The 14,006-nt window shown below is 43.5% G+C and overlaps 1 long non-coding RNA gene across 1 annotated transcript; it reads left to right on the top strand.

The window, feature by feature from the left end:
• Window positions 1-264: 264 nt before the first annotated feature.
• Window positions 265-1,467, top strand: LOC121698700. Its single transcript, XR_006026841.1, has 3 exons — window positions 265-722; window positions 806-889; window positions 1,083-1,467. It is a non-coding gene; the product is annotated as an uncharacterized LOC121698700 (long non-coding RNA).
• The last annotated feature ends 12,539 nt before the right edge of the window (window positions 1,468-14,006 follow it).

Below are 14,006 nucleotides of genomic sequence, written 5' to 3' on the forward strand. Positions count from 1 at the left end.
GCATGGGCGTGTCCGTCATTAAACAAGAACGCCCATTGGGCGTTCCTGGTACTGCAGCATCGACCAATCACGAAGAGCTTCAAGTGACGCTGGGTATGATGTCATTTCTTCTTCCTTTTCCTCAATTTCATCCCGTGTGTGCACAGAGAAGGTTTCTCGGTATTTTCCATTAATAAGATAATTTCCCCGGTTGCGTTCATTCAATGAGAGATGTCAGTAAGTTGACTATTGTTTGTTTTGACAACATTGGGTAAGTATTTCCATTTACCCTACATCATTAAGCTGTTGTTTCGTCGTATCAGAATCTGATAGTAAAAGCAACAAGTGTGGTTCGGTAATCTCATGCTATCTTGTTCATATTTAGCAGCTAGCCAGAAGAGAGCAACGTATAACTTAAAACTGTTTGTAGTTAGATGTTAGATTTTGCTGCGAAGACTTTGCCAAGTATTTTCCTGTGTAGCTGAAATCATAGATAATATATGGACTGAAATGACCAGAGTACATTGTTAATTTGGATGTTCGTGTTCGTTAGCATCGTTGGTAAGAGTTAACGTGCTAGCTAGCATGGCAATGGCACACTACATTGGTCGATGTGAAGCTACGTTTTGGTGGCAGGTATAATTGTGGGTAAGTAGTGTTTGTTATTCATCTTTCTGTAATCTCTCTAGCCCTGTAGGACAAGCTGGCGGACCCCTCCCACCCTCTCAAGCAAGCAGTGAAAGGTATCACTTACTATATTAAGTCCTTTGCCATTTAGTTTTATTTGTTGCTCATGAAGATGGTTTAAAAAAAACTTTCTCTCTAGCCCTGCAGGACAAGCTGGCGTACTCCTCCCATCGTCTCCATCGGCCCAGTTCAGCACCACCTTCCAGACAGCAAGCAGTGAAAGGTATTACATACTGTCTCTGTACTTTGCCATTTTCTAACATGGCTACAAATTAAACAAAAACAAACTTGGCCATTTATTTGTATTTGGTGCTAATGAATATGATATCTAATCTCCCTCCCCTTCTCTTCTCTTCTCTTCTCTTCTCTTCTCTTCTCCTCTCTCTCTCTCTCTCTCTCTCTCTCTCGTCTTACAGGACAAGCTGTCGGACCATTCTCACACTCTCCATCAAGCACATCAAGTGACAGGCCAATCTTCCCCCCAGAAGTGTTACAACAAATTATTGGAGAAACACTGTGTCTTGATATGTCTATGCTAGGTGTTTTTAACAGAGTATCAAAATCTTGCTGTACTGTCTGTCCACTAGCCACCTTTTACCACTGTCTTACTGCTTCACTGTTTGCATGCTATATTAGCACATATGCATAACCCCTCCCTCAATCCCACAGCCGGATTGTGGCCACACTTATACCTTTACTTAATACGTAATGCTTTATAATCAATACTCGTATAAAGGCTGTAACCCTATTACGTCAACCCATTCTTGCACTGATATAGTTTTTCTATAGTCTTTTTTTATATTACCTTGTCTACTCTCTTATATGTCCATATTTATTTTATGCTGGTCTCTAGACTTTGTTCTTGCACTGTTGGACTTACTAATTTGCACCATCATCATGACACTCACTCTCACAGAGCACCTTACCTTACTATGCACAGAGAATCACAGGCTCAGTCCCTGCCTCAGTCATTGCAAGCGCCTCATGCTTAATCACCCCTAAGCACACTATGGATACTGTTTTAGACTTGTTTTAGATTTAGTGTTATTCAGTATAATTTGTATTTTAGTATACCCTTTATCTTCTACTGTCCTTATTGCTTAGTTGTGTTTTTTATATTAGGCCTATATACTTTTATTACTTTTTTTGTTGTTAGTGCATGTTGTGTGTGATGTCTGTATGCTACTGAGACCTTGAATCAATAAAGTATCTATCTATCTATCTAAATCTTTCAAAACACTTGCAAAGCCCTTCCACCCCTCCATTTACATTAATGATGCTTTGGCAGAACAGGTTTTTGGGGTTTCACAGCCTATTTGGCAAATCAGTTATATGCCTATGGGGCTTGTTAGCCTACAGGTGAATAAGCTCCTAGTGTAAGAGTGTTTTTATTATTATTATTATTATTTAATTATGTTTTTATTTTTGAATCTTTGCAAGTAACTGTGAATTGGGCACAATGCACTGAAATACATTCATTCAATATGCTTTACTGACCCCTCATGCTATCGGCCAGCTCTCTGGCTCAAAGCATTAAGTGAACTGCTGTTTCTTAATAAATAGCCTGAGTTTTTTCAATACTGTTCTTGCCTGTTCAAAAGTACAAAAACAACACTACTGTTCTTACCATGTACAACTGACCATACTGTGAATATATTAAAAGTAAATAGTTTGAGAACAATTATTTTTATTTGTATCTTTATTGAAAACATTTAATGTGGGGGTGGGGGGGGGGGGGGAGTGTAGCCTATGGTATCTGGATTAGAACGAACGATTAGAACTCTCTCCAGAGATAACTACACAGCCCCAACATTCTCATTAGATTTGGCTACCATGGAGCCTCCCTGAAATTATCGTAGTTTAGGCTACTGTAATCAGGAAATTACACCTAAACAAGCATCTCGATGCTAGCTGACGTCTGCTTGTGCTCAGATCCTACACGTAGATCAAATGTAAACTTGTACTGTAGGCTAATAGGACTAACGTTCTGTATTGTCGCTAACGCTAGTTCTACGCTACCTGTCCTAGTTCTACTACTCTTTGTGTTCTAAGTGTTATTCTAAAACAACTTCTTTAGAAAGGTTAACTATATAGCGAATGCTATAACCCAGATGTCGACCGTCGCATTCAGGAGGCGAAGAAGTAGGCAAAAGGAGCCGGATGTTGTTGATAGTGACGAAGAAGGGGGCGTTTTGGTCACCAGCACGGGAACGCCTATTTGTGTCCGCAGCCGGATGATATTGGTTGCTTCCCTAACCGATCAGAGTAGCCGTATGCTTTTGATCTGGTAGGTTCACTGTACAAAGCACTCCACCCAGTAGGCTATATCAGTTTTCTATTGATGTTTAAGTTGATAACTTCGATGTTTCCCAGGTGTTATACTATTTTACATGCACTGTAAGGATTGTACTGCATTTAGCATGTTTTGACAAAAAGTTTGTTAATGTTTTCCTTTTGACTATAAGTTTCTCCATACTGGTAACTAGCCATAAACTCCGCTAGCCAAGTCCATGCTTTTAATGTCTTATCTAGCATGCATGGGTTGAACTGCGTAGTTAAACATGTATTGGAAATAATATTACTCTGCGTCTCTCATGTGTGTAGTATAGCTTCGATATATGTATGAGACAACAGTGAATGTTAAGTGAGTTATCCCGAACGTAATTAGCTGTAATTCCATGTGTGTGAACTTCTGTCTGGCGTGCCTTGCTTGCTAGCAAGTGAAAGTGTACAATGGAATGTTTACGTAGTAGTTACGCAATACATGATGTATATGTTGCTTGTGCAGATGCTGATGTGGTACACCGAAGCCTGAAGGCAATGTTTTGATTTATTTTCTTAAAGGAATGTGGCTCTGTAATGTAAATAGGTTCTAGTGAAGTGCTGTAACTTTATGCAGTTTAGTTATGCCCATTCTATATGGGAAGTTAAATGTCATGATTCAGATAAAATTATGCATTTTCTATTACTGAAAGAGTAATTAGCAGAGTAGCCGTATGCTTTTGATCTGATGCTGATGTGGTACACCGAAGCCTGAAGGCAATGTTTTGATTTATTTTCTTAAAGGAAAATAAAAAGGAAGAAAAAAATTCAACATTTCGCCTCTGTCCCCCTGAGGCTTGACCATCGTTACACTGGTGCCGTGACCTTGTGATCCCAGATCAGCCTGATGCAGATCGCCGCGCCGAGGGAGCTGCGTGAAAATCTATGAAAGCTGTCTGTACTGCAGTTTTGGTTATGGTCAGGTACTCAGGGCTGTCAATGCTCTAATGAATGAAGATTCTGAGTGAACTATTGTAATTACAATTTCGAGTCTATATTAGGTTTTTACTGTTTATTTTTCTGATTACTGTTTTTGTGGTGGAATGGCTAGTAAGTTTAACAGGGTTCCCGCTAGGTCTTAAAAAGTCTTAAAAAGCCTAAAATTCAGAACTTTAAATTTAAGGCCTTAAAACGTCTTAAAAACGGCCAGATTTTCATTCCGAGGTCTTAAAATTCATTTAGTCAGGTCTAAAAAATATTTTACCATCGTTCATTTCCAGAAACGCTGGCCGCAGAAAGTTATTACAAAGTAGCAAAAAAGTATTGAGTCGTAGCTTGCAAAGCAGAGCTCTAGCGTCTTTGCTACCATTGTAACAAAACCAGCAGAATGTTCAGAACATTGGTTCAGTGTGTTGTAGTTCTTTCTGGGGGATATTGGTGTTGGTATGTAGCCTACGCAGTGATAAATCTACAAATCCCGTGATAAATGCAATACCTGCCCGCAAAATACGTCTGCGTCTCCTCAGAATTTGTTTGGCTAGGCCTACATGTGGAAAATGGGAAAGTGTAGGCCTACTTTCAACGAGACATGGCTAGATCCAGTGATGCCAGTAACGCGTTACTCTATTTTGATCATTTTTTTTTTCGGTAACGAGTCTAACACGCTACTATTTCTAGCAATCAGATTCAAGTTACTTATCCAAGTCACTGTGCGTTAAGGCCTACTATTTTTGTCATTTACCTTAGTAAAAGATATATTCTTTGCTTTTTTCTTGTCTCGGGGATTAACACTCACGTTTTCATCATGATGACTCACGTGTAATACCACGCAGCAACACAAACATAAACAACAATAGAGGGAGGAGAGAGATGCGCATTTTAGCTATACAGTCATTATTTTGAGTTTGTGTCCGCTAAACATGATAACATTAAGGTACGTTGTACACTCTGTGCTGGTGACAAAGTGCTGTCTAGCTAGACATCCCAAGTCTCCCGAAGTCCTGGGAGTCTCCCGATAGCGGCTTCCTGACGCCCGCAAATTAGATAAAATCTCCCGGAATCTAGAATGAACAAGAGCGCACAAGCCAGACCGGGAATTCAAATCGCGTGTGCATCTGAGTTTAGCGCGCACACGACGGAGAGGGAGAGAGAAAGGGGTGGTGCGTGTGTGCCTGAAGCGCATCCAAGACAGAGAGCAGAGTCAGTGGCCCCCAAAAAGGAACATTTAAGACCCATTTCACATCAGACTACACGAAAGTGTACCCTTGTCTCATAAGAGTAAAACATAATTGTAGCATTGCCCATGGCTGCAAAAGACTTGTTGAAGTGAGTTTAACAAGTGTCATTTAATTTGCTATTATTCAGGCCTATACTAGATGGCTAGTTGCCAAAACTACATGAAAAGCCTTTTCTTTGCAAACACCGCGCTCTCCCGTTTGTTCTCTTTTTGAAAATGAAAAGCCCAAACTACCAAAATCTACATATTTTATCATCACAATTTCTATCAATAGGCCTTCCTTATTTGGTGTACTGACTAGTATTGGCAAAACCAGTTATCATTTTTATGTTGAGGCGGTGGGGGTGTTGTCAGCAGCTGCTGAAAGTAACTAATAAAGTAACTTGTAATCTAACTTAGTTACTTTACTGATTACTTGATTTTAAAAGTAACTAAGTTACTTTTTAAAGGAGTAATCAGTTTACTTTTCCAATGTAACTGTGGCAACACTGGCTAGATCACAGTGATGTCTGCTGTTGGTTACAAGTGGTACCCAGCTCCAGGTGCGAGGCTCGCTGCAAACTTTGCAAAAAAACTATTCAATTAGGGACTCTGGGTGTGAAGGCGCTGGAGTCACAAGCCAGAGCATGCAGAGAAACATAAGCTAGCCGCAAAATGCAAACTGTTTATCAGCTTCAGTTTCGCTCTTTCAAGTGACATCTGTGCGACTTGTGCGAGATAAGTACTCCGTGAGCAATTCAACAGAGAATAATGTAAGTGAATTTGGACGCATATTAATACTATATATTTTTAGGAGGGCTTTTGATCATCTTTGGGTGGTTGCAGCTCCCCCAAAATACTGTAAGCCTAACAACGTCTTTGACAAGGCTCATACTAGTGATGGGGACGAGACCGCCTATGCCGAGTCCGAGTCAAGACCGAGTCTTTGAAGGGTCGAGACCGAGTCGAGACCGAGTCCGTTGGTTTTCAAATACAGTCGAGTCCGAGTCAAGACCGAGTCTTTGAGGAAGCAAGTCCGAGTCGAGACCGAGTCCTTTAGGAGTCGAGACCGAGTCGAGACCAAGACCATAAAAACATGTCAGTTTTCATATGATTTAATATCATCCCAATTAATAATCAACAGTTAGGCCCAGGCTTGGAATTTCACCATTTTAGGGGCAAGGCCACTTGGCCTTCAGTTGGGCATATTTGGTGGGGGGCACAAAGGCCACATGTCAGGGCACCAAGGCCAAAGTTAACTATACAGTAGTTGGCTATAAAAATAATAAAAGTTGTATTTAGCCTATTCACAGCAGTAGACCTGAATCACTGTATGAAACATTACAAAAACATGAAACATGACATATTACATAGAAAATCATCTGATCATCTAATATTTAGATGTCTAGGCTATATTTAATATTTATATTATATTTGGCCTGTTATGGAATCATGTATTGAACAATTTAAGCACAGCTCAGCTTTAAGAAACTGATGCAACCTTGATGCATGCTTAGCATTTTTTGATCATTAAGACTCCTTTCACAAACTGTTACTCAGCTGTATATCCTCTGATTTTAATATTTACCTATATCTAGGCAATATTTGTAACATTTATTTTGTATTTGGCCTGTTATGAAATCATGAAGAACGATTTAAACACATTTTGAAACCTAAAGACCAAAGTTGGAGACATGAATGTATGCTGTTTATTCTGATATATGGTTTGTCGCGAACCGTTCGCGAACGCGAACCGTTCACCACAGCAATTAGCGGCTAACATTGTTTAAAAGCTGAGAAAAAGTTCTTTCATGTGATGTGATACATGTGCCTATGTGATGAGTAGGCTTAGCGATTGCGAGTATTTCAACTGAGAAGAATGGGTGAATTTAGACGCACTTTCTGTCTTGCCATGCGCTGTCATTTTCTCCACTGTGTAAAACTGAATTAGTTTGCGCTGTGATGCTAAGATTATTTTGACAGGCTATAGGCTAAATAAAAATCGCTATTAAACGGACGCAAAGCAGAATATTGAAAGAAGGGGGCACCAAGGCCAACAAGGGGCAAAGACGGCCGCCGTGAAATTTCATTTTGATTTTTTGATATGAACATAAACATTTTTTTGATATGAACATAAAAAATGCGTTGGTCTGAAATTACGAGTCCTTCTCCTCCCACTGTGGTCCGAGACCGAGTCAAGACGAGTCTTTGAAGGAACAAGTCCGAGTCGAGTCCGAGAAAGCAGAAATCGGTCTCGAGTACTACATCACTGGCTCATACACATACCCCACCCACACACATTCTAATGCAAACACACCCACACGCACACAAGTGCAGTGTCCAACCAAAACATACTTTCAACTCCAGTCTCATTTTTGACTTTGTTGATGAAATCTATTCTATTTGAGGGCTAGTTTGTTTTAGATTGTTTTCATTTTGGGCTTAAGGTTTAGGGCATTTGGTACGTGAGGATATTTTTCCTTCAGCATACTACAAGTGAGCAATGTAAAAATCAGTTGGGTTGTAGACGTTGGGTGTGGAAGGTTACTAGTTTGATTGCTTTATCTGTAAATTAAATTAATGCTTTTTCAACGACTTTTCAATTATTTTTTCAGAATTTCTTTGACTTGAATATTTTTTGGTAATGCGTCGTGTAGGTCTTAAATTTCAATCTTTATGGTCTTAAAATGTCTTAAAAAGGTCTTAAATTTGACTTACTGAAACCTGCAAGAACCCTGGTTTAAGCCTGGTGATGAGCCTGACATTAGCCACTTCTCTTGTGGGAGGGGTAGAGGTCTGATGGGAGGTTATTTAAAGTCTAGGGAGTCTGTTGAGATGGATGTGGGTGCCTCTCCTGTGTTGCCTGCAGGTAATAGGGATTTAGGGTTGGAACAGGACCCGACAGAATCAGTTAGGCTGCATCATTCAACTCCTGTTGACGAAAATGGCACATTGCATCAGTTGACTGATATGATCTCACTGTTAGGTTCACAGATAGGTGAGTATATTGCAGCCTCACTTGTTTCTAATGGTGTTATTAGTGGGGTTGGTCAGGGTGATACTCCTATTCGCCATGCAGATGACACACAGTTCAGTCTACACGGCCAGAACGCCCAGAACACCCAGTCTAGTGGTGGTACAAGTACACTTAGTGAGAACACACATGTTAATGTTGTTGTACGGTCTGACAAGGAACCTGTTATTTTCAGGGGTGATAATACTGACAAATACACAGTGACTGAGTGGGTTGAGTTAATGAAAGCATACATCAAGAAACAAAAGTATGATGTTTCATCACAGCCAAAAGTTGTAATGGGGAGGTTGATGGGGAAAGCCAGGGACGTAGTTAAGATAGGCCTGAGGGGCGATCCCTCACTTCAGTCTTCATGCACACCAGAGTTCATATATAGTATGCTCACACAGTATTTCAGTAACACATCCTCATGCCTGCCCCTCCAAGATTTCTACTCAACTCTGCCTAAACAGAGAGAGAATCCTGTTGATTATTGGCTACGTCTTAACAAGGCTGCTGATGTAGCTGAAGAGGGTCTGAAGCGTCAGGGCAGACAAATGGAGAATATGGGAGGAGAGATTGCCAAGATGTTTGTGAAGCACTGCCCAGATCTAGAGTTTGCGTCTGTGTTCAAACACAAGCAGATACATGAATGGACAACAAAGGAAGTACAGGAGAGGGTAGATGAGTACCAGCGTGGGCAGGTGTCCTCGGTGAAAGTGCACGTGCCTAAGACTCAAGCAGCTACACTGATTTGCCATGAAACACACAGAGTCCCGCAACACTTCCGACATGGAGACGTCCTGTGCTAATGTCCTCTCTCAACCGGCTCTCTCTTTAGTGGGTGTATCATCTCTTTCCCCCTCATCTGTCCTGTCACAGAACCAGCAGCACTCTCTCTCCCCTATCTCTCAGGGCCAGCAGTCATATGTGCCGCCCGTGCCACAGCATCAGCAGCAGACTCTCTTCACTGCCACAGTATCAGAGGCCGTCCCCATCCTATGCACCGCAGGGCCAGTTGCCACTGAATCAACAGCCAGGCAATGAAGCTATGCTCGGCGAGATGATGTCAATGCTCAGAGAGCTGCTGTCTAATGTGCAGGTTGCACACCCAAGGCCCGCTGTGCGCCGAGGTGGCAGACAAGTTCGAGGTCAGCCCTATGTCCATGCAACGAGTTGTCAGGTCTGTAATGATAAAAGCCACACCACTGAGTCACACTGCCGTTCTAACCGGCTCTGCTTCACATGTTTCAAAACCGGCCATATAAGCCGGACGTGCCCCAGTCAGCCCCCAGCTCATGACAACGTACAGGGAACTAGCTGGCCTGTGCTTTGAGGGAGGCCGTACAGGTCACGACAAAAACTCCCACGTTAATGATGCAGCTGAGCTGTTTAATAAAGTGAAGAATTTGGATAAATCAGAGACTGTTGTCATTCAGAATACTCAAAAAATCAGGAGCAGTGACAGTTTATTTTATACCCCTGTTAAAGTTGAAAACAAAGTGACCCTTGGCGCTATGTTAGATAGTGGTTCAATGGCCTGCTCATTAAGCACTGAGGCACGGAAAAAGCTGATCGATGCTGGTGTTCAGCTGAACAATCAGGAGATGACTGACGTTGCCTTTGTTGGATGTGGAGGTGTGAAGCCTGAATCAGTGGTGAGCCTTGAGATGGCAGTGAATGGATGCAGAGTGTCTGTGCCCACTTTCGTTGTACAGAATCAACAAGATGAATTAATCATCGCCTCAAATGTCATAAGGCATGTAGTTCGTCAGTTCAATGGACCTCACATCCGGCTTTTACAATATGCCGCTGCATGAAGAAGACCGCAAGTACTCTGCGTTCACAACACCCATGGGCTTGTACGAGTACAACCGTCTCCCACAGGGCCTGTGCAACAGCCCAGCCAGTTTCATGAGGATGATGACCAGCATATTTGGTGACCAGAACTTTCTTAGCTTGCTATGCTACCTGGACGATTTGCTAGTATTTGCACCAACTGAGGCGTTGGCTCTTGAGAGGCTGGAGCTGGTCTTTAGTCGGCTTCGCCTGCACAACCTGAAGTTGGCCCCGAAGAAGTGCTGGCTGCTAAAAAGGTCTGTGAAGTTTCTGGGGCGGTGGTAGTGTAGTGGTTAAGGAGCTGGGCTAGCATGCTAGTAGCCTGAAAGTTGTTGGTTCAATTCCCGGCTTCCACCGTTGTGCCCTTGAGCAAGGCACTTAACCCCAAGTTGCTCCGGGGACAATGTAATCCCTTGTAATATAGCTGACATATGTAAGTCACTTTGGTCAAGAAGTGTCTGCTAAATGTAATGTAATGTAATGTAATGTAATATCATGGATGAGTCAGGTGTGTCAACAGACCCAGCAAAAGTTGAGGCTGTCAACAAGATGGTGGCTACAGACCTGATGGAACTTGATGGAGTGACCCTGTCTCACACTCGTGTAAGGTCTTTCTTGGGAATGGTAAACTATTACCAGCACTTTGTGCCCAATTGCTCCACAATGGCTAAGCCTCTCTTTGACCTCTTGGCTGGTCAGAAGCAGAAGCGCAAGGGAAGACCCCGCACAAAACGCCCTGTTCCGTACAGGAAGTTGACCCCTGCTGAGGGTCCAGACCATCAGAGAGCTTTTGAGGATCTGAAGATGGCATTACTGACTTCAGTGGTCTTAGCGCACCCAGACTTCACACGTCCCTTCGTCTTATCCACCGACGCTTCCTTGGATGGCTTAGGAGCAGTTCTATCGCAAGTTCAGAAAGGTGACACTGTAGCACGACCAGTGGCTTTCGCCAGCAAATCCCTTTCAAGAGCTCAGAAAAAGTACCCTGCTCATCGCCTCGAATTTCTGGCACTAAAGTGGTCCGTGTGTGACAAGTTCAGCCATTGGCTTAAGGGTCGTACATTCACTGTGTGGACGGATAATAACCCCCTCACACACATCATGACCAAGCCACGACTGGATGCCTGCGAGCAGCGCTGGGTGGCAAAATTGGCATCCTACGTGTTCGATATCAAGTACATACCGGGCCCTAAAAACACTGTCGCAGATGCACTGAGTCGTCGGCCCTTCGTGAAGTCGGCTGCTGGAGACGGCTGCTCCGAGACCCCTACAGTGAACTCCTAGCCAAAGCAGTCCCCGTCTCAGCTAACACTGTCCAGGACACCTTTAAGCAGTCAGCCACTCAGGATTACTTAGACTGTGAAGGAGAGGAGCCCTATGTGTCTGATGGTGCCAAGAACCAGTCTTTCTCCAAAGAAGAAGTCTCTGCCATCCTTGAGACACAGTCTATGGGAGTCAGGTGCCAGGGTTTGAGCTGTTGACGTACTCCAACAGCTCCCACAGCTGGTTCCCACTGATGAAGAGCCCCTGCCTGCAATTACAGAGAGAGAACTGCGTAAAGGGCAGTTAAAGGATCCTGTCCTCTCCAGGGTGCTGTACTATGTGGACCGTGGCCGTCGTCCATCCAGGAGAGAGAAGTCCAAGGAGCCTGCTATGGTTATCAGGTACCTGAAACACTGGGAGAAACTGACCACTTGCAATGGCATTCTCTACAGAGTGTCCAAAGACCAGGTGTCTAGGAAGAAAAGACACCAGTTGGTGGTCCCTGACTCCTTTAAATCTGAGGTCCTCAAGGGCATTCACGACTGTGCCGGTCATCAGGGGCAGTTCAGGAGTTCGAGCTTGGCCCGTCAGCGTTTCTTCTGGCCTCATGTAGACAGGGACGTTAAAGAGTATGTCCGTCACTGCCCAAGATGTGTCGTCAGCAAGACTGCCGACCCAGAAGGAAGAGCACCCCTGGAAAGTATAAAGACGTCTTCTCCTCTGGAGATCGTGTGCATAGACTTTTGGACCGCAGAGAATTCAAACAACAAGTCTGTTGACGTGTTGGTAGTTACAGACCATTTTACCTACCAAGCCTTCCCCTGCCGTGATCAGGGTGCCAAACAGGTGGCGAAACAACTCTGGGACAAATACTTCTGCATATATGGCTTTCCCGAAAGAATTCACTCTGATCAGGGGCCCTCGTTCGAAAGTCAACTGATAAGTGAATTGTTGAAGGTTGCCGGTGTGAGGAAGTCCCGAACCACCCCATACCATCTGATGGGCAATAGCAGTGTCGAGCGTTTCAACAGGACATTGGGGATCATGATTCGCGCCCTCCTGCCTGAAGCTAAATGTAACTGGCCCCAACACCTCCAGACACTGACCTTTATGTACAATTGCACGGTACATGAAACCACAGGCTATCCCCCATTTTACCTTATGTATGGTAGAGTTCCACGCTTGCCGGTTGACATTCTCTTCAAGAACATCCTGAGAGATCCGGAGATTAGCAATTACGACAACTATGTGGTGTCTCTGACTAAAGACCTGTAAGAGGCCATGGCTATTGCTCAAAGACATGTCAACAAAGAGCAGAATCGGCAGGCTGAACTCTATAATCGTCGTGCAAAGGGGAAGCTGATTGCTGTGGGTGATCGTGTCCTGGTGTCCAACAAGCGAGAGAGAGGGAAGCGAAAGACTGCAGACCGTTGGGAGTCCACAGTGTACACTGTTGCCAGCATCAATGCCTCCACCCACACCTACCGGATCCGACACCCCGAAACAGGCCAAGAAAGAGTTGTTCATCGCAACCTGCTGATGCTTGTTAATTTCTTACCTATTGATGCGGACAACATCTCAGATGGGACCTTTGTGTCCTCCTGCGGGAGAGAGTCAAGCGACATCACTGATGTGGATGGATCGATGCCTATTGCGGGTAAGGAGGATTCTGGAAGTAGGACTCAGGAGTGGGTTGACAACCTGACCACTGTGAGTGCAGATATCCATGCAGAGTGTAGCTCACCAGAGGACATCCTGAGTATGAGTAACGGGTCTGGGCATACAGGCAGTTTGCAGTCACAGACAGGGGTGGGCTCTGAATATACTCATGTCTCCTTAACTGACTCTCGGAGTACACACATACACAACGCAGGGCACCTAGACGATACACAAGATACAGGGCCACCCTCCACTCACTCAGAGTCGGACAACTTACACACAGTTAGGACTCGTGTTGGACGTATAGTGCAGCCAGTTAACCGTTTACTGTGTCAGATGTCCAAACAAGGTATTGTAAGCAATGCTGTTTCTAAGTCAATGTTTCGGATGTTCCAGTGAGACTGAGGGTCTTAGTGTAGTCTCAGTGTATTTTGATATTTTGATATGTCATTGCTTCACGTTACATGAGTCAGAGTCCAGGTTTAGGGACTTGCTTTTACCTGTGAGACTTGGTTGTAGACTGCATCCCGCTTCCAGAAGTTGGTAGTGAGTTTTGTGCCACTCTCTGTCCACTTCATCCCTTTTGGGATACTCTTCAAGTTGGAGTATAATTTTAACCATGTCTTGTGGGGTTTTTTTTTGATAGAGGTGTACATAATGCCTCGAAGCCTTGTAGATTTTGGCAAAATTCAGGGGAGGTGGATGTAACAGAGTTAAAAATGTAGTGTATTGTTATATATGATTTTCGCCAAAGTAAAACAGCCTTGTTTAATAGTTGTGAATGGGAGCCACCCTTGGCCATATGGTGTACTGCAGATCTGCTGCGTGTAGTCTTGTGTTGCTTCCCTACCCGATCAGAGTAGCCGTATGCTTTTGATCTGGTAGGTTCATTGCACAAAGCACTCCACCTAGTATATTAGTTTTCTATTGATGTTTAAGTTGATAACTTCGATGTTTCCCAGGTGTTATACTATTTTACATGCACTGTAAGGATTGTACTGCATTTAGCATGTTTTGACAAAAAGTTTGTTAATGTTTTCCTTTTGACTATAAGTTTCTCCATACTGGTAACTAGCCATAAACTCCGCT

The sequence above is a fragment of the Alosa sapidissima genome, chromosome 23 (genome assembly GCF_018492685.1).
Source record: "Alosa sapidissima isolate fAloSap1 chromosome 23, fAloSap1.pri, whole genome shotgun sequence".
NCBI classification, from domain to species: Eukaryota; Metazoa; Chordata; class Actinopteri; order Clupeiformes; family Clupeidae; genus Alosa; species Alosa sapidissima.